The sequence below is a fragment of the Vitis vinifera genome, chromosome 3 (assembly GCF_030704535.1).
Source record: "Vitis vinifera cultivar Pinot Noir 40024 chromosome 3, ASM3070453v1".
In the NCBI taxonomy this organism is placed as follows: Eukaryota; Viridiplantae; Streptophyta; class Magnoliopsida; order Vitales; family Vitaceae; genus Vitis; species Vitis vinifera.
In genome coordinates this window covers 3,293,354-3,308,484 of record NC_081807.1, presented here as the reverse complement: position 1 = coordinate 3,308,484, position 15,131 = coordinate 3,293,354, and the positions used below count along the sequence as shown (strand labels likewise).

At 40.3% G+C, this 15,131-nt stretch overlaps 1 pseudogene; it reads left to right on the top strand.

The window, feature by feature from the left end:
- The first annotated feature begins 7,811 nt into the window (after window positions 1-7,811).
- On the top strand, window positions 7,812-10,224 carry LOC100258982 (probable methyltransferase TCM_000168; annotated as a pseudogene).
- Window positions 10,225-15,131: the final 4,907 nt, after the last annotated feature.

Here is a 15,131-nt window from a genome sequence, read left to right as displayed (position 1 = left end):
CCTCTCTCTCTCTCTCTCTCTCTCTCTCTCTGAGTGATGATTTGGGTATTAAATGAAAGAGGCTGGTCACCCACTAAGCTGTTCAAGTTGGGTGTGTGAAGTGGGAAGGAGACACGGGCATCAACCATCACAGCATGGGAGGTGGTTACAATGAAAAAAACGAGGGGTTGCTTGAAAGATGGGAAACAAAACAGAATGATAGAAGTTCAATGCTGGTGTCTCCTTATCACTTGAACCAAGATAAGACCTCTGTTGCTTTCACGCCTCTGGGTGTGATAAGAGACAGTCAACAAGTATAATGAGGCGCAATGAGTGGAGTGGCCTCACACCCACTAAGACTGCTGGGAGCTGGGAGTGTGATGTGAACCCAAGCCCTTCTCCACATTGTTATTGGGTTTGTCTTGAGGAAGTTGGCAGAAGGCTGATCTTGAAAGATTTGTTGTCTTTTATGGCACCCCTTAATTTTGGCTACTATAAATATTAATTTTCTTCAATTACCTCTAATATATCATAGTTATAGTTTATAATAATTTCTTCATTGAAACAAAAATTGATATATTCTTCACTGTCATTGAAGGTTTTAAACACATGCTAGATCAGTATTGAGTCAGATCACAAAAAAAAGGTCCAATAGCATACCTTTACTTATACAAACCAAATTCTTCTACCATGGCAACAAGCAAACAATAAGAGGAATAATAATAATGATCCAATAAGCAACCTTAAGATATCAACAAGGGACACCAAAATATTACTTAGAAAAAAACGTTCAAACGAGTTAAAAAAAAATTAAGGGGCATAATATACATATCGAGCCCAAATCCCGCAAACTTTTAAAAAAATTGATAGTTCAACATGATATTAGAATTTGATTTGATGGAAAATCTCGTGTTTGAATCACATCTTCGCAATTTTTATTTATCTCATTTATTTTATTGGATGTAAATTCAAATTTTGTCTATTGGATATGAATTCAAATTCTGGTTGTCTCTCCACGTGTCGATATGGAGCTGCATGTAAGAAAGGGTATCAAGGAATATGATATACATATCAAGTTCCTTAACAAAAAAGACAAGATGAAATATGTAAAAATATCTAATATTTTAAAAAATGAACTACTCATTAAATTGAAAAAAAAAATATTGAGTTATGAATTAGCAATTGGACTGTTTGTTAAACCATAATTTAACTATCATGTCTCTATCCTTATATACATTTGTAATTTATTAATTAAAATATTATAAAAAATAATATAGTTTACATTTCAAAAACACAATAAAACCAAATTTCAAAAGAATGAATCCACAAACTTGGTATAAAACAAACAAAGGGCAAAAGTTGATACATAGTAAATGACTTGACCCTAAAATATATGTCCACTAAATTTGGGTGTCAAGAAAGAAGCTGACATGACCCCTTGGCCCTCACCTTTTCCCATCAGTCTCCCACATGCTACTTAGTCACCACTTGTAGTGTTCGTGTCACCCATCCCTGATTTTCATTCTTGATCACTGTAATTCAAAAAGTGATCACTGTAATTCAAAAAGTGGAACTTGGGGGAGATTTGTAGAAGCATTCATAAGATGAGACTTAATGACTAAGGACTAAGGAGAGACATAATCAATATCAATGTCTCAGCATGTTTGAGTCTTGTTTCAATTTCAACCTCAAAGTGGATGGCATGGTTCAATTGGGCTAGTGCCCATTAAAGCTTAACCTTAATAAAGGAAATGTCCACTTACACAATTTTGCCCTACAATTATTTATGTTAAAATCGTCTCGTGAAAAAACGATTTTAGTACAAATTTATAAATTGGGTTCATACTAAAATTTCATTTTGAAAAAATGATTTTTGTATTTAAAATTGTTTTTTGAAAGAGTTGCAGATTGTTTGTTTTTTTAACTTTTAAGTTTTAAAAAGACTTAACTTGAAGTCATTTATTTTTTAACTCGCCATTTTTTAATCATAATTTTGTCTTAGCCAAAAAAAGAAATTTTTATTCTTTTATCTTAATACAAAAAGTCACTTTTTAAAAAAAATTTAATTCGTCTCACCTTCTAACTTTTGTCATAATACTCCAATCCAATTTCTCATATAAAATAGAATTAAATTCATTTTTCAAAATTTTAGTAACTCTTATTTTAAAAACAAATTAAACTCTATCAAACTTATTCAATTTGAATGAGAAATGAATTTATTATAAATTAGTAAAATTGTCATCCAAAGAATACCAAATTTTATATTATTAGTAAATTTATTACAACTTTTCAAAATTTTTATTATGGTGATAAATTATGATATTTTGAAATATTTACAAATATATTAAAATACTTTTTTGTTTGAAATTAAAATGAATTTAAATATAATATTTAATTTTATAAATAGTTTTAATAGATGAAAATAAATAGATTTAATACCTAGAGCCCGTTTAGCAATGCTTTTTAAAAGTGTTTCTAACCCTAAAAATCCTTAAAAGTGTTTTTAAAGTAAAAAAAAAATAGGTGTTTGATAATATTTTGAAAATTTAGAAAAACACTTGACTTGTATTCCTAAAATACCCTTTTCCCACTATCTTCATTTCATTTCACTTTCCATTTTCTTCTCACTCTCCTTTTTCTCTTTCATTGCTCTTTCATAAAAATAATTTTTGAATTTTTTTAACAATTAGATGTTTATATATATTTTTGTAATAAAGTTTATGGTTTATTATAATTTTTTTTTGTAATAAATGTCATTTTTAATAATTTACTACTATTTAAAGTGTTTTTGTACTTATGCGATGTATTATCAAAAACATTATTAGAGTCACTTTTTTAGATTTCATAAAAGCGTTTTTTATAGAAGTATTGCAGAAGAAAACACTTTCACTAAAAACGCTTCCACTAGACGCAGTGTCAAATAGGCTTCTAATGATATTTAGATATTAATAAAAATAAATAATTTAATATTTAAAAAATTCAAATGTTTATAAAAATAAATAAATAAATAGCTTAAACACTTAATGACATTAATCATTATAATTTTTTTTAAATAATTAATCATAATAAAACTTTTTTCTTATGGTGATAAATAATTTTAATTTTAAAAATTCAAATATTGATAAAATAAATAAATAACTTAAACACTTAATGACATTCAACTTTATTTAAATTTAAGTTAAAATCAATCTATTCAAATTCAACAAACAAAGAAACACTATCTAAATATTAGAACCTAAAATAATTATCACACATAAGCATTTAAACATTATCATAGGATGATCTTAAGCATGTGTTTTAGGTATCCATTTTCTTCATAATAGGCTCGAAATGTAAAAAGGGCCCTTTATACGAGTTAATAATAGCAACAATTTATCCATTGGGAATATCAATTATTATCATTTTCACTTTCTTTTTCGAACTTAGAACTGATATTTTTTATAATCGAACTAATAATTAAACCAAAAAAGTTATTGATTTATGGTTCAATAGTTTGATCGATGATTGAATCACGATCGAACTGGAATTTATATATTATTAAAATTTTAAATATATAAAAATTAAAAATTTTAAACACATTTCATATCATTAATATTGAGTGATGAAATTATAATAAGGATAACAAAAAGATTCATTAAAAATTTAATATTTTTAATTTTATTAAATATATTTAACTTACAATTGTTTTTATAAAATAAGAATTTATTATTTAAAGTTGTTTAGATTTTAATAGCTATATATTTTATTATTTTTCAAATTATTAGTTGTTTTACTTTTATCTTATTATTTATTATCATAAATCATAAATTTTTTGTAGACCCCCATTTAGGCATGGGTCACTTTTTCTCTATTTGTTTTTGCAGATCACATTTTTAGCCAAGTGTCACTATCCCAGCGGGCCACGTGTCACATCCTTAGTGGCCATAAGGAATCAACCTCGCTTTTTGAAGCTGTAGTAGGGCTTTAACACGTGGAGGAACTTTTTGGGGGGGAGTCCCGCAGGCCGTTAGGCGGCTGCAGAAGAAGTGGGACAGAAAAGGTGGCTGCAGGAGAAAAGGTGGCAAAAAAAGGTGGCTGCGGTAGAGATCGTTGGGAAGGCAAATCCGAGATACAGAGAAAGGGGAGAAGAAAAAAGAAAGAAAGGAGAAAGAGTTTTTCTGAGAGTTTGGAGGGAAAGAGTAGGGGTTGAACTGCAGTAGGGAGCTAAGAACAGGGAAGCGTAGAGTTGCTGGAAAGAGTCCAGGACACGAAGCTGAGAAGGGAGATTTCCAGGTATGACCATTTGTTTTTTTGTATATTTTCCATTTTTTTCATACTGTCCAGATCTGATTGTCAGTGTTTTTTTCATGTCTGCTTGTTGGGTTGTTCTGTTTTGGTGATTACTGATTAAATGTTGGAAGAGTTTGTTGTGTTTTATGCCCTATTCTGACGAGTATTTTCCATTGTAACTCACTGGATGTTAGACCCGTGGATGCCACGATGAAATGGGTCCGATATGATGGTTAAAGTCTTCATGTTCTTCTTCTTGTTGCTATCCTGTTATCTCTATTCTCATGCAAGCGTGTCGTCATCTCATCCCCATGTTTTTTTTCCTTTATCCACCATACCCATCGTTCATCTATCCACCTCTCTCTCTAGGTCGTCATACCCATTTCCTCACTCAAGCTTGCAGGAATTAGGCATCCTCCACTGCACCCATTTTCCTCTTATTCATTCTCCATCCCACTCCCCCACTTACATGGAGTCTCACGGGTGCATGCTATCCTTCACTCTTTCGCATACCCATTAAAACCATTCACCCAAGCCTCCATATCCATACGACCCACCAAACCCGTTTCTCCCTCTAAACTTTCACCTACCTGTAGAATCCTTCTCCACCGCCACTCCACCCGGATGTCTCACATCCGGAATCCTTCTCCGCCGCCATTCCATCCGGATGTCTCACACTCGGAATCCTTCTCCGCCGCCATTCCATCCGGATGTCTCACACCCGGAATCCTTCTCCGCCGCCATTCCATCCGGATATCTCACATCCGGAATCCTTCTCCGCCGCCATTCCATCCGGATGTCTCACACCCGGAATCCTTCTCCGCCAACATTCCACCCGGATGTCTCACATCCGGAATTCTCCTCCGTCGCCACTCCACTCGGATGTCTCACATCCGGAATTCTTCTCCGCCAACATTCCACCCGGATGTCTCACATCCGGAATTCTTCCCCGCCGACATTCCACCCGGATATCTCACATCCGGAATTCTACCCAGCCGACTTTCCACCTTCTCCGGATATCTCACATCCGGAATCCTGTCTGCTGACATTCAACCTTCCCCGGATATCTCGCATCCGAAATTCTGTCCAGCCGACGTTCCACCTTTTTCTCCATCCTTAGAGCATTTTCTTGAGGTTCCCAAGATCCCATTTTCAATAAATTTGGCCTCCATTTTCTTTTCGGCGAGCAACTTTCGAATTTTTCATGTTTTTAAAATGATTTAAAATAAGCATGAATTTAAATTCTGTAATTCCGAGTGATGGAGTTTATGGAATTAATTCATGCAAAATAAACGGGCTTTGGTGGGGGCCCAACATAAGTGAATTTTTAATTGATTGATTGGTTGATTTGATTGTTATTCATATTTGATTTATCCTGCTCCATGACATGCTCGAAATTATTTCTTAATTGTGCACTAACCTCACTTTTTGATAGCTTATTGTGGCTCCTCACCCAGGTATGCATCCACTTCCACTTTGGTTATTCTCTATGTATATTCTGATACTCATATGTGCATGATCGAATCGAGTATTCATTGATTTTCTCATCAATTGCCATGTCAGCTTCATTTTATTAGTAGAGACCCGTTTCTAGGGACTTAGAGGGGTGCTACGGTCTCCACCGTACCTTCCTGATAAGTAACCTGACCCTCGAACCCGATCCGGTTTTTCGCAGATCACCTTTTCCAAATAAGGAGTCACACTTAGGGTTTTCTTTCTTATTTTGTTTACCCTTTTAAAAAATAAAATAAAAATAAGTGGCGACTCCAAGTCTTTTTTTTAACCGATTAAATCAATTTTTCAAATAAAAATCGAGCTCGCCATCGAGTGGGGAACGCATGAGCCGAAATACGGGGTCCACATTTTTATATTTACTTTTAAATTTTTGAATTATATATATATTAAATCCTTTCCTATGAAAAGTAGTTAAGATAATATAGTGGTGAATTTTTATTTATTTATTTATTTTTTTCTAAAGATGTTGTGCATATTCCCTTTGTTTGTACATTGTTTTTAGCCCTCTAAATGGCCCCTTTGAATCCCACATCAAAATGCAGTGACCCAAAGGTCCCAAGCTGCCCCATAAAAATGCCATTCAAAGTGCATCAGTCAACCGAGTCAAACGATTGTATGAGGGCTTCACATTGGGCCTTATATTTAGTGGGCTTTTGGAAGAATAGAAGTTAAAAACATTGGACATTGAACATTGGGCTTTGAAAAAAGGGAAAAAAAAGAAGAAGAAGAAGCCCATTGGGCTTTGAAATGGATGTTCTTGGGTTCTGAACCGGCCGAGCTGGCCCACCGATTTAGCGGTTGGGCTGATGGTCGACGGTCTGATTGGTCGAATTGTGGCTGTTGCTGTGGATGAAAGGGACGGATTAAAATGTGGAGGAATTGCTGCCGTCAAGAAAAGTAAAACCATAAGATATGGTAACAATAAAGAATTGTAGAATTGTGGCGGCTAGTAAAAAAGAATGGGGGTAGATGTGGCGGGTGAAGATGAAGAATTGTGGTTGCAATGGCTGCAAGGTATGGATTAGACACAAGGAAGAAAGGAAAATAGTAATAAAATATTAGTAGTCTTGAAAATATGGGAGTTATTGGCTTTTATTTGTGAATAAAAATATAATTAAAATTAGTAATATTTTTAGAATTAGGTTTATTAAACCGAAAAAGTTATCAGTTCATAATTCATTGATCGGAAATTAGTTATTGAATCGAAAGATTAATTGATTCATGGTTCATTGGTTGGACCAATGGTTGAATCGGTAACCTCATAAATATATATATATATATATATATTTTATATAGTATTAAAATTTATAAAAATAAAAATAAAAATAATAAATTCTACCTAAATTTAAACTCAAATAAGAAATTTTAAAAATTAATGTAAAATTAAAATAATAAAAAAATAAATTACACAAAAATATAAAATCTAAAGATTCTAAACAAAATGTAGAAAATAGAAATGATTCCATGAATACTAAAAATATGCAACAATGCAATAAAAAATAAAATATTAAATATCAAAAATAAAAAATAAAAATTTAAAAACAATGGAACTAGGAACTTTACAACTCCACGTGGAAGAGGACTATCGGTGACATCGGCGTCCTCATTGGCCAACAGTGTCAGCTCCACTGTTCTGGAGGTGGAGAGGCAGCAGGGGAACTGTTGGACAGTTCAAATCACCAAACGAACCGGAATGGTGATGGACCGATAGTCCTGTTTTTAAAACCATGGAAATTAGCTTATTAATATAAGTCTCATTACTTAAGAAACATGGTTAGTTTCAATAAGTGGATTAGAATAAAATATTTGTTTATATAATTTTTGAATGAGCCATATTTAAAATATTCACTTTAAATCTTTTTTTTTTTAGGCATGCCCGCTACAATGACATTGCTATATACCTAAGGGGCACATGGGGCACCCAACTCCATATTGCGTATCAGGAAGCCATACTTGATCAGAATCACATACCATCAGCGTCAGTCATAAGGCATTGAGCTATAAGATGCTTCACAATCGATAGCCTAATCTCAAGAAGGAAAAAAATACGCATCTTGAAGTAAGCCAACAATGGAAGTAGAACGAGTCCTCCGTATGAATGATAGAACTGGAAAGACTAGCTATGCAAATAATTCACGTCTTGCGGTCTCTCTCTCGAGGGCTTTTGTTTTATCGTTGTTTCCAGTATTATTTTCCAAAAACTTCTTCATGAAAATGCTTACATTTTGTTGCAGAGAGCCGTGATAGCCAAAGCAAAGCCTGTACTAGAGGAAAACATCAAGGAGGTGTATGCCGGCAACATGTTTCCTGAGTGTTTGAAGGTAGCAGACTTGGGATGCTCTTCTGGTCCCAACACACTTATTGTCGTTTCTCAGATGTTGGATGCTATCGCCACCACTTGCACCCTCTTGAATCGTAGGCCACCAGCATTGTAAGTGTTCCTTAATGATCTTCCTGGAAATGACTTCAACACTCTTTTCAAGTCATTGCCAAGCTTTTATGAGAAGGTGAAAAAGAAGGGAGGAAGATTTGGGGCATGTTTCACTGTTGGCGCATCTGGGTCTTTCTATCGCAATCTCTTCCCTAACAACACCATGCATTTTGTTCATTCTTCTTATAGTCTCCATTGGCTTTCTCGGGTCAGCCATCGATCCCTTTCATAATATGCTTGATTGTAGAAATTTAGAAACTATTTAGATATTTTTTGAATCCATGTGTTGAATATTGTGTGTAACAGGTTCCCAAAGAACTGGAAACGGGTCAAGTATTGAACAAGTGGAATATATGCATAGCAAAGACAAGCCCTCCTGGAGTGTTCAAAGCATATTTTGAGCAATTTGAAAGAGACTTCACGTTGTTCTTGAGGTGGCGTTCAGAAGAGATAGTCCCTAGTGGTGGCATGGTCCTAACAGTCATGGGGAGTGTGAGGAGTGATGACCCTTGTTTCCATTGGGAGTTACTTGGAAGGGCGCTCAATGACATGGTGTTACAGGTATTTCATTTTTTTTTTTTTGGTGGTATATATAATTTCCTTAATTTCGGTTCTTAAAACATTGTGTTCAATCAAGTACTCCAGGGGTTGGTCCTAGAGGCAAAGCTGGACTCATTCAATCTGCCATATTATGGGCCTACTGCAGAGGAAGTGAGGAGGTTGATTGAGGCACAAGGATCTTTTACTCTCAACAGACTTGAAGTTTTCAATATGAAGTGGGATCCCAACATGAACAGGGACAAGGGGTTTGACGAGCAAGAAAGTGGAAAACTTGTCTCAGATATGCTGAGAGCGGTGGGAGAGCCCATGCTGAAACATCACTTTGGACTAGAAATTATGGATGATCTGTTCAGTAGGGTTACTGAGAAGATAATTGACTGTATAGTGACAGAAAAATGGCAGTCCACTAATCTAATCATTTCCTTGACAAGGAAGGGTGCTTGAAGGTTTATGTGCAATAACTTATATGCCATGACCAATAATTTATGATTGAAAACATCTACCTGATTTTCTTTTTCCTCTCGAAATTAAGTAGTGTTCTTTTGTGATAGTTCCCAACTAAAAGGTCTCTAAGGGCTCAAGTGGCATGCTGTAGAGAGGGAGAGAGAGAGAGAGAGATGGAGCAGCCACTCATCTTTCATAGTTAGCAACATGATTGACTATATATGCATTCTAGGGATTGAATCCTTGCTGATCAGTTGAAGTTCCTCTCAATTAATTTAACCAGTCACGGCCTATATATGGTTTAATGGCATGTGCATTCTCAAAGTTTTTGAGTATTCACAGGGCATTTCTCCAATACAAGCAAATCAACCCCTTACTCTATTAGAATATTTCTCTTGAAAGCACTAAAAGTCAGGAGACCACTGCCACCTATACAAACATCTCACAATACAAGAGATACCATTTTCACCGGCCTCCTTTATGGTGTGTGTTAGCAGTATATGCTTATCACATAGGGTTTTAATGTGATTCGATCAATCATACTTGTAGGGGACCTCTCCCCCTAGTGACACGTGGCGCACATTTCTATCCGGATTAGCTCCATCCGGATTTCCCCCAAAAGGACACGTGGCGCGCTTCCCTTATCTGGACTTCCTCAGGGAGAGGCACACGGCACTAGCAAACATCACATCCGGACGACCGACATATCCTATCCGGATATGTTTGTCCGGATCGTTGACTAAAAGTAAGCAAGTCTTACTACATCATTCCGACATCCTGCCACGGCCCACTATCCGCCGCCTGCAGAGCGAAAGGACAGGGTTGGTGGCAAGTCACCTCCCACGATCCGCCGCCTGCAGAGCGAAAGGACAGGAACGATGGCAAGTCACCTCCCACGATCTCTGACAGCCGCCCGTAGGGTGATGATGACCCTGCCACCACCTAGAGGCATCATGACGAGCCAAAAAGTCTTTCCATCATTAAAGAGGGAGGACGAGCTTCTGACACTATATAAAGGAACCTTCACATAAGGAAGAAGGTAAGCTTGCTATACCTAGTAAAAGGCCAACTGATTAATCTCTCCATCCATGGCTGACAAAACCATCGGAGGGTGTGTCCGGACCCTCGTCCGGGCATCTTTTGTAGGTGACGACTGAACCAGGAATCTATATTGGTTGAGATTGTGCGTCCATCCATTTGGCAACTACGTGGATCACCAGGGACACGAGGCCTCAACATTGGAGCCGTCTGTGGGAATCATTTCGCTGATTCAGTCACCGGCAAAGATGGCCACACCTTCCAGAAGTCGCTCGTCTGTTAGGGAAGAGGAAGATAATTCTGAATGGCGTCGAGCCATCGAAAGAAGACAGTTGGCAAGCGAGCGACAACTGCAAGCTTTCCTCCAGGAGACAGTAAGATTAAGGGAAGAAAATGTTGTGTTGCGCATACAAGCTTCATTGACAGGGCCTCCCCGTCGTCAGCATTCAAGAGGCCAGGTAGCAAACTCAAGGCCTGACCCAGAGTCAATATACCCTGGGGCAGTAGGAGCAATCCCTGAAACATGCAACGTTAGGCCACATGAGCCACACACGCCCATGCACCGAGCTCCCCATGAGGAAAGCTCAGACTCTACTCATTTCTCAGCAAAAAGACAACACGATAAAAAACCCCAGTTGTCAGACTCAATGCACGCGAGACTAGGCCCACAGGAGCCTGGGAGGCCAAGGCCGCCAGTAGCCACAACCTGGGGAGCGCACCCTGACCCTATGGTCACCCCTATGGTGCAGAACGTTCTCCCGTACCGTGACCATATGGTCACCCCTATGGTGCAGAACGTTCAACTGCACCTAACAATACGACAAGCTGGGAGAAACCTCCCAAACGAGCCACCCATTGGCTCCATTAGCAAAATGCTAGACGACATGCTCTCCACGCCTTTCTGCTCTCATATTATTCATTATGAGCCCCCAAGGGGATTCCTCGTGTCTAAATTCTCCACGTACGATGGGTCCAACGACCCCTTCGACCATATCATGCACTATCGTCAACTCATGACTCTCGATATAGAAAACGACGCGCTGCTATGCAAAGTATTTCCCGTCAGCCTACAAGTGCAGGCCCTCTCATGGTTTCACCGCCTACCTCCCAACTCTATCGATAATTTCAGGGACCTATCAGAAGCCTTCGTGGGATAATACTTGTGCTCCGCTCGACATAAGCAAAACATCAGCACTCTAAAAAACATAAAAATGCAAGATAACGAGTCCTTAAGGGAGTTCGTAAAGCGGTTTGGTCAAGTCGTGCTATAGGTAGAGGCTTGCAGCATGGACGTTGTCCTGCAGATCTTCAAACGAAGCATCTGTCCAGGCACCCCATTTTTCGAATCACTTGCTAAGAAGCCTCCTACGACGATGGACGACTTGTTCCGACGTGCAAGTAAATATTCAATGCTCGAAGATGACGTGCGAGCAGCCACCCAGCAAGTCTTGGTTGCCGGACAGGCATCCAGAAGGGGTGCGGAAAGAAGTGCCAAACTTCCGAACCGGCCAAGGTCGTCCGATCGAAGGCAGGAAGGGCCAAGTCGCTCGGAAATGCCACCCCTCACACCCCTTTCCATATCCTATGAGAAGCTTCTCCTATGATCCAAGACATGTCCGATTTCAGGTGGCCTAGACCCCTCGGAACGGACCCATCCAAAAGGGATCATAGTAAAACATGTGCCTTCCATAAGGAACATGGTCACACAACGGAGGCGTGCAGGTGCCTCCACCATTTGGTCGAAAGGCTCATAAAGGCTGGACATTTAAAGCAATACCTCCACTCAGATGCCAGAGGTGGAGATGCTTCCCGAAATCACAACTCTGGAACCTCTAGGGCCCCAGCCGCCCCCAAAGCCGTTATAAACTATATTAACGGAGGCCCATTCGACGAGGAGTATGACTCCAAACGAAAAAGACAGAGGTTGTTGCGGGCAGCATCGGTGCGTGAGCGTGTCAACTCCATCCGGCTTGGGATAACTGGGGGGAGGGGCTCACCCCATAGATGGGACAATCATTTTCCCACCAGTAGACCCCACACGGATATTACAGCCGCACCGCGACGCCCTCATCCTGTCCCTAGAGATGGGAGACTTCGACGTGAGACGCATCATAGTTGACCCGGGCAGCTCGGCCGATCTTGTACAAGCATCGGTCGTTAGCCACATGGGGCACAGTCTCACAGGCCTCGAAAATCCTGGGCGAATCTTGTCCGGATTCAACGGGGCGTCAACTACTTCCTTGGGAGATATTGTACTGCCGGTCCAAGCTGGCCCAATCACTCTCAACGTACAATTTTCGGTGGTATAAGATTTATCACCCTATAATGTCATCTTGGGGCACGCATGGCTGCACTACATGAAAGCCATCCCCTCTACGTATCATCAAATGGTAAGCTTCCTTACCAAAGATGGGCAAATCGACCTATACGGCAGCCAGTTAGCCGCTCGCCAATGCTACCAGATAGCACGAGAAGCAGGGACCAGCTAGGAGGATACACCCCTCCCTGAGTCCAACCATGCACTTGACCAATAGCAATTATTGAGTCCGACGGACAAAGATCCCCCGGTAGCGAATCCCTTGCAGACGATCCAAATTTCGGAAAAAAGAACTCACTTTACATATATCAGTTCCCTCTTGACACTTGAAGAAACCCGGAACATTCAGAACGCCCTCCGATAAAACCATGACGTCTTCGCATGGGCACATTCTGATATGAAGGGAATTCATCCCTCCATTGTCTCTCATAGACTTAACGTCTTGCCCACAGCAAGACCCGTCCGACAGAGGATTAGACGTTTTCACCCGGACAGGAAAAAGATTATCCAGGATAAGATTGACAAGTTGCTGGAAGCTGGATTCATCAGAGAAGTGGAGTACCCGGACTGGTTGGTAAATGTAGTGGTGGTACCTAAAAAGGAAGGCAAATGGCGGGTGTGCGTCGACTACACCAACCTCAATAATGCATGCCCAAAAGACAGTTTCCCTTTGCCAAGGATAGATCAAATTGTGGACTCCACTGCTGGGCAAGGGATGCTCTCCTTCTTGGACACCTTCTCCGGATACCACCAAATCCCCATGTCCCCGACTGATGATAAAAAGACAGCCTTCATAACGCCACACAGTCTTTATTGCTACAAAGTCATGTCATTCGGACTCAAAAACGCTGGCGCCACTTATCAGAGACTGATGACGAAGATCTTCAAACCTCTGGTCGGCCGTACAGTAGAGGTATATATTGACGATATCGTGGTTAAAAGCAAAACCCGGGAGGAACATGTCCTCCACTTGCAAGAAGTCTTCCACCTCTTAAGGAAGTATGGTATGAAGTTGAATCTTTCTAAATGCGCCTTTGGCGTAAGTGTTGGCAAATTCTTAGGATTTATGGTCAGCCAAAGGGGGATAGAGGTCAGCCCGGACCAAGTCAAGGCAGTCATGGAAACACCACCCCCCAGGAACAAAAAGGAATTACAGTGCCTCACAGGCAAGCTCGTCGCGCTAAGGCGTTTTATAGCCCGCTTCACTGATGAACTGCGACCCTTCTTCTTGGCAATACGAAAAGCTGGAGCAAACAGATGGACAGACTACTGTCAAAACGCTTTTGAAAAAATTAAACATTGCCTCATGCAACCGCCCATCCTGAGCAGTCCCCTCCCTGAAGAAAAACTGTATATGTATCTGGCTGTATCGGAGTAGGCAATTAGCGTTGTTCTATTCCGCTGCCCCTCACCTAAGGAGTAGAAACCTATCTACTACGTCAGCAGAGCATTGGCGGACTAAAAACCAGATATTCAAAGATGGAGCTAACGGCCTTAGCGCTTCGAAGTGCCGCCCAGAAGCTCCGCCCTTATTTCCAAGCCCACCCAGTGGTCGTGCTAACTGACCAGCCTCTTGTAACATTCTGCACAAACCGGACTTAACCGGAAGAATGCTTCAATGGGCCATAGAGTTGAGTGAATATGGAATCGAGTTCCAACCCAGGTTGTCCATGAAAGGACAAGTGATGGATGACTTCGTGCTGGAATACTCCCGAAAGCCTATCCAGCACAAGGAACCAAGTGAAAAAGAGTGGTGGACTTTGTGGGTCGATGGAGCCTCCCGGGCATCAGGATCCTGAGTAGGGCTCCTATTGCAGTCCCCAACAGGAGAACATCTGGAGTAATCCATCCGGCTGGGGTTCCCCGCCTCTAACAATGAAGCGAAGTATGAGGCCATTCTATCCGGATTAGACCTCGCCTTGGCTCTATCCGTCTCCAAGCTCCGGGTCTATAGTGATTCCCAACTCGTGATAAGGCACGTTCAGAAGGAATATGAAGCTAAGGATGCGCGCATGGCGCGATATCTGACTAAAGTAAGGGACACCTTACAACGATTCACCGAATGGACAATCGAAAAAATTAGACGAACTGAAAATGAACGCATTGACGCCCTAGCAGGCATAGCTGTTTCCCTCCCCATCAAAGAAGCCATATTATTGCCTGTGCATTTGCAAACCAATCCTTCCGTCACGGAAGCCTCCACTTGCAATACCATTGAGGCAAGCCAAGCAGACAGCCAAGGCTGGATGGAAGTCATCATAAAGTACCTCTGGGCAGGCACTCTGCCCGAAGAGCCCAAGTAGGCACACAAGATCCGGGTGCAAGCCGCACGTTTCACCCTGATTGAGGGGCACTTGTACAAGCGCTCCTTTACAGGTCCCTATCTCAGGTGCCTAAACCACTCAGAGGCCCTGTATGTGTTAGCTAAATTGCACGAGGGAGTATGTGGAAACCATTCTGGAGGACGATCTCTGGCGCACAGGGCCCATTCGCAACGGTATTACTGGCCCACGATGAAAAAGGATGCGGCAGCCTACGTCAAAAAATGTGACAAATGTCAAACGCATGCCCCCATAC